A 6302-nucleotide genomic window follows, 5' to 3' on the forward strand; every position below is an offset into this window, starting at 1 on the left:
GTCACACTATCAGTATTTCTGGAATTGAAAATGAGGATTTGACACAATATGCATCTCTTTCTCATGTATCAATAGTTGCCTACTGTGTAATACTTCAACAAAGTTGCTATATCAAATCAGGACATGATGAGTTTCCTGTTTCACAGGAACAACTATGAAGGAAAAACCATAGCCACACTCTTCCTCTTCACTGCACCATGACCCCACCTGCATGTTCAGGTGTAGAGGACGTGGCTGGTGGAGCGGTGTTTGGAGAGACACCAGGTGGTCAGCAGCTCACCACCTCCACGGCTAAGTACCACCCGATTCCACTGAATGTCAATAGAGTACTATCTGGACGGCACCGGCCAGACAGAAGGTGGCAGCTTTGAGTACGAACAAGTTCAAAGCCGGTCCAGCAACCTCCCCACCACCATCCTGAATCAGCCCCCACACCTCAGTGTACTGACAAGAAGCCAGGGGTGGTTTTGGTGGTTGGTGGTTTTTTAAGTAAATATATTTTTTCAATGGTAAATTTATGCTTAAAAACAGATTAAAATTATTTTGTACTTTTTGTTAAATGAGATGTCATGGGAAGTGCCTATGAGACACTGAAATACTAGTTCTCTGCTTTTTACTTGTAGTAGTCCAAATGGCTGAAATAGCTATCAAAAGGTCGTTCTAAGTAGGACCTGGAAAGCTAAGCTTTTGCATCAATCTTCATGATGAAGTGTATTCAATTAGTTCTGTGAAAATATAAATCACGGGGAAAACTAAATGAGCCACACTACTCTCAGTTTCAGTCACACCCCATATAATTTTAAAATTATGATGGCCTTTTATATTCAATCTTCACTCAGACACAGAATGACACGAATACACGTGTCCTAAGATATAAATGGCGCATGAATAAGGCTCAGAGTTGGGGGCTCAGGATGCAATGTCGAACCTGAAGGGTTTTTCAGGGGGTGGAGAGCATAGGGGGAGCAGAAACCATGCAACCAGGCAGGCAGATGCCACTAGAAACCGATTTTCTCCAACATCAGCTGGGCCCTCTGTGATATCCCAGTAGAGACTTCCTGCCAATTTCTTTCTTTCCCTACAGCTTCCCATCGGAGGTACTCCAAACCCGTACGTCTCCTTACCCAGCCAGCTGACGCCCTTTCCTGCCTCAGTGGGCCACTTACTAATAACTGAGATTCCTAAACTCTTGCCAAATCTGACAAACACTTCTCCTCACTAGCCTACAGGCCTCCTTCCTTGAAACTCCCTCTTCTGGCTCCTCCTTCCATTCTTGGCCTGATCCTCATTCTTCACATTCCCTTAATCATTGCATTCCTCATCCAAGACGTACGGTCTCTAGGCAGATCACCTTCCTGAGCTCAAATGGAGAAGACATTTCTGCCTGGATGTTGCAAACATCTGAAATTCAATGTGCAGATTTATGCTGCTTTAAAATCTCTCCCTTCTTGTACTTGTCCTGCGGTGCCACCAACTATCCTACAGCAAAAAAGTCATCATCTTACGATTCTTTTTCTCCCTCTTCCCGTTCATTCTAAGAGGCCACCAGCTCCTTCTACCCTACTCATGATTCTCTGTAGGAGCCACTGCTGTGTCTGAGAGCCCAAGTCACTTCTCAACTAGGATGTATGTCAGTATCTTCCCACCTCCAGCCCCCACCTCAAACCCCCCTTTAGAATGCAGCCCCAGTAAAAGACAGATCTGATCGTGTTAGCCCCAAATTTAATATCTACCCTTCACCCACAATGCAGGCTGGCCACTCCTGCCGTCACCCGCCCTTAGTTCCCCAGACAGATGGAGAGTTCAGGGGACAGGGCTTTTCTTATCTTTGAAAATAAAGTGAGCGTTCGTTGTCTAGCTTTTGTTGGGAACTGACAGTTTACTTCAGGTTTATAATTTCTCTAATTTTTATGAACCCAAAAAGCCACACATATTTGATTCCTGCTGCAACACTGTTTTAACAGCACAGAAAATTATTTCTATGCAAAACCTCATTAACATGAAAGAGTACAGGACAATCTATCTGCACAAAGGACAGCTACATTTTCTATGTTTCCACTTCATAAAGAAAAATTTCATGTTTGCTCTATTTGCAAACAGCACTATAGACAGAAAAAAAACAGGATGTTGTTTTTACTCTGAGAATAAGGGAGACTATGGCTTCCTGTGTTTATCATTCTCCCTGAAACTGAATTCAGATGCAGCAAGTGAAGATTTGGAGACGCTTAACTGACATTAAGGTGTGTGTGTACGTCTGGGGTGGGGGTGGAGAGACGGGGAGAGGAATGATGTCCAGCTTCTCATAGAGGAGTGCTGTTGGATGTGACTTTCTGCAATAATAAACCTGTTCTAGTTCTACACTGTTTGGCACGTGGCCAACAGCCACAAAGTGCTATTGCAGCCAAGGAACTGAAGTTTTAATTTTAATTAAATTTTAGTAGCTACATGTGATCAGTGGTTACTGTATTGGACAACAGGGGTCTGGAGCATGGTATTACTTTGTGAAACAATACATTAGCACCTCAGCTTACAAAGATTTGCCCAAACACTTCTGTTTATGAAAGTACCAAATCTCTAAATACTAATACTTTGTTAGTAAAAAAAAGAACTATCTTTTATTATTAACAAACACTGTAAGGTTACTAAGATACAGATACATTTCAATAGATTCTTCCAGAAGGATACTTATTAGACTGCTGAACAAAGAATTATGAATGGAAATTCGCTGTAGTGTTTTCTAAATCTTCCCAGTACATATTCGAAAAGGTAAGCTCAAACCTAAGAGAATTTCACTCTTGCAATGAGAAAATTAAAAAGAAAATTTGTTTAACTTAAATTAAAAAAAAATACTTTTAGGATTGTAGATAAAATAGCCAAATGTCTGCTAATAACCTTTAACTTATTAATTTACATGTATGTATTCAAAACTGTATTACATAAGGCAAGACATATATTAATTCATGAAACAATTTCTAATGACGCCTTCAACATCAGTGTCTCTGTGGTCACTTGAGCCACTCTGCATCATCAAATTCCATTTTCCAGAGCACATCACCTCTGCATCCACCAAATGAGCTGTGTGACAGAGCATTTCTTGAATCCACATAGAGGCTCTCAGTGAAAATCTCAACCCAAGCCATCCATACCCACTTGAGGGGGCATAACTTTTTCTGTTCATCACTAACTGGAGCAATTGATTGCATACCTATCCCAAACTGGCATCAACTGAGGTTGTTTTAGCACAATATATATTTCCCAAACAGCATCTTCTTGTTGGAAATAAAATAATTGAGAGAGTGCCCTGTAATAGGAGAGACCTGAACATGTGGTGCCTTATACTCAGGCATATACAGTAAACAGGTGAAGATCATTTTTAAGAGGGAAGGCTGCCTGGAATGATCTAAGGGTTTCTTCGTGCCTTCTGTTAAGTGCTCTCTAAGCTTCCACGCAAATTGAAACGTCTGTGTCTGCTAAGCAGTCATTTTCCTCTAGGGTCATGGGCAGACGCAAAGCTGCCAGGACATGTGGATGGGCCTTTGCTACTTTCAATCCAATCTCACACAACTGCAGGCATTATTTTTCCAGAAAGCTAATCTAATGTCATCTGTGCTCACCTGAAAACCCTTCTGCTCCTTCCATCACTGTGGAAAACAAAAACAAAAAAACAAACAAAATCCAACCAACCAAACAAAAAAAACCCAAACAAGTAAAACTCAATCTCCACTGCATCATTTCAAGGTTACTCGGACCCACTTTCGTTAGCCTAGCTGGTGGGCACCACCCGGCCTTCTCTACTTCGGGGACTTTGGTCAGGCTCCTTCATGCACTGACGACAGGCCCACACGGGCTACATCCTGGTTTAGCTAAGTCCTACTCATGGTTCACAGCTCAGCTCTTCCTTCCAGAAACTTCCTTCAATATGCCCCCCTCCGCCTCCCCATACCTAACCCTTCCAGCCTGCACACCACTGGTAAGGAACTATTTTAAGTGCCTCTCCTTTACACCTCATAACAACCCTATGAGCTAGGTACCACTTTCCAGATGGGAAAGGTGAGGCCCAAAGAAGTCAGACAAAGTACCCAAGGCTCCATAGCGCCCAAAGGGCAACTCAGGCCACCAGGCCGCAGTCTCTGAGCTCTCACTTACCTCTTAGGGTCCTGCTGCTCAAAGGGTTCTACATGAGTTCAGGGACTTTGGGGGGGCACAACAGTGACAGCTCACTGGATGCGCGTGAAAAGAGCCATCAGGACAGTCACTACCTGAGAAGCTGTCTGTTACATGAAGACAGGCTGGAAACTTGACTTCTAGTCCTGTCTGCTGAGTAATGCTGGTTTAACAGAGGATTCCCCATGTTCCCTCTGGTTAAAGCAAATCATCAAAAACAAAACCCCTTCCTTTTCTCCAGAGATGTTCTTCATAGGTTTACAAAAGTAACCACCCCCCAAAAACAAACACAGTTGCCGAGCAGTTAAAAGAGACCTTTACCCAGTCTTGGAGGGAAAGGAGTACAAGTTAACCTCACACTTATGGGGCAGGGGCAACAAAACTATTCCGAAACACACCGATCTGATTTACTGTTGATCGCAAAGAAAAATCCTCAAGGCAACTTCATCCTTTGGTTTTCTGGTTTCACACCGATTTGCAAGGCAGGAAGAATGTGAAATTCATAAAGAAAATCAAAGTTAGTTTGCTTCACATTTACACAAAAAAATTTAGGCCTACAAGGAATCTTGAAGGCATTCTGACAAAAAGGAAATTACAATAGCTACAATATTTGCAAAGTGCTTCCTATTGTCAGGCATCTTCACATACACTCATCCTTTAAAAGCGCCACCCAAGTTATCAGTTGTTATTCCCTTTTACGGAAGAGGAAACTAAGGCTTATAGAGGTTACAAATAGTTACATAGTTTCAACTTCAGGTCTCTGCCCTTACCAAGCCCCCCCCCACTACACTAAGTTTCTCCGAGCTGGAAGATGTGGCACAAGCTCCCCTCCCCACTCCCATTTTCAAGCAGAGCTGTCACCCTAGGCTGGGGAACTCGGCGGCGTCCGCCCCCCACCCCACAACTCAGGTATTGGACACATTTGTATCATTTAACAGGAGACAAACTCTGCTCTTACAGTTCCTCCCATAACAGCGCCCCAATGCTCGTTAGCGGGAGTTAGCACTCCAAGATTTCAATCTGCAAGGTCAAAGCTTAGTTAATTTAAGACGAGCGAGCGCCGCATGGGATTGGCAGACTTACCTTTTGATTCTCGAATCAGACAGGCTGCGGGATCCGCATTATAAGAACACTTTCACAACTGATGGGAGAACTGCCCGAAGCTTTCCTGTACTCCACTTCCGCTAAGTCTAAGATGACACCACTGTTCTAATTATCAGCTCACTTCGGACCAACGCCTTCGCTAATGCGCGTTCAAAGCCTCGGAGCGTCGCGAGTACCGCCGAAGCGCCCAACTCCTCTATGGCTGTCATGAATTTCAACCCCCTTAAAGGCAACCTTGCAGGCAGGTATCCTCCAGCAACAACTCCTCTAACTCGAGATCGCCCCTGTCATAAGCAGAAGCAGAGGTTGATTTCTCATCCATCCGACCACCATCACCATGTGCGAAGTTTAATGGTGAGTTCGGCCAAAAGACATTTCCTTTTCCCGTAAATGAAAAAGAGATGTGAACCCGTGCCCCTGCCTAGCTGCCCAGCGCTAAGGACGCCTTCCCGGCGGGTGCCGCGGAGCCGCCCCGGGAGGACCCACCCGTGCAGCAGCGCGGAGCCCCTCCACGTACAGCCGCCGAGTGCAGGCCACGCCGCCCGCGGCCGCCTGGGACTCGCAGGCCGAGGGCGGAGGCGCGGCCGCCGCGCCCGCGCACGGCCGGCTCCACCCGCCCCGCCCCCACCGCCCCGCCGGCGGGAGCTGCGGGCGCGCACCCCGCCTAGGCCTCTCCGCGCGCCGCCCGCGCTCCCTCCCTCCCGGCCCCCGCCGCCCGCGCGCGCTCTGCTCGCGATCCCCTCCCCGGCCCTCCCCGCCCGCGCGCCCCGCACTCACTGAACATCCCAGGCGGCTCCGGCTCCTCCCGCCGCCGCCGCCTCCGGGATCGGGTTGCTTCCGCCTCCGTTGTCTCTGCCGCAGGGTCTCGCTCCGCCGGCCGGCTCAGCCGGGCCCCCGCGCCCCGCGCCCCGCCGCCCCAGCCACGGCTCTGGGCGGCCGCTCCATGACTGACTGACACGGAGCGGGCCGCGGGCTGGGCCGCTCCGGCCTCCAACGCGCTACCGTCTCCACCAATGGGCGCGGCGCCTCGGCGC

The 6302-nt window shown here is 47.3% G+C and overlaps 1 protein-coding gene across 4 annotated transcripts in view; it reads right to left on the reverse strand.

Annotated features, from left to right (window-relative positions):
* Positions 1–6263, reverse strand: part of TAF5L (TATA-box binding protein associated factor 5 like) — a 32811-nt gene extending 26548 nt beyond the window's left edge. Inside the window, exon 1 of one of the 4 annotated variants that reach the window (XM_090263407.1) lies at positions 6046–6257. The gene's annotated coding sequence lies outside the window, so the exon portion shown is untranslated. The other 3 variants (XM_090263409.1, XM_090263408.1, XM_090263411.1) reach the window with 3 other exon arrangements.
* Positions 6264–6302: the final 39 nt, after the last annotated feature.

Source organism: Furipterus horrens, unplaced genomic scaffold, assembly GCF_987537825.1.
Source record: "Furipterus horrens unplaced genomic scaffold, mFurHor1.1.pri manual_scaffold_15, whole genome shotgun sequence".
NCBI classification, from domain to species: domain Eukaryota; kingdom Metazoa; phylum Chordata; class Mammalia; order Chiroptera; family Furipteridae; genus Furipterus; species Furipterus horrens.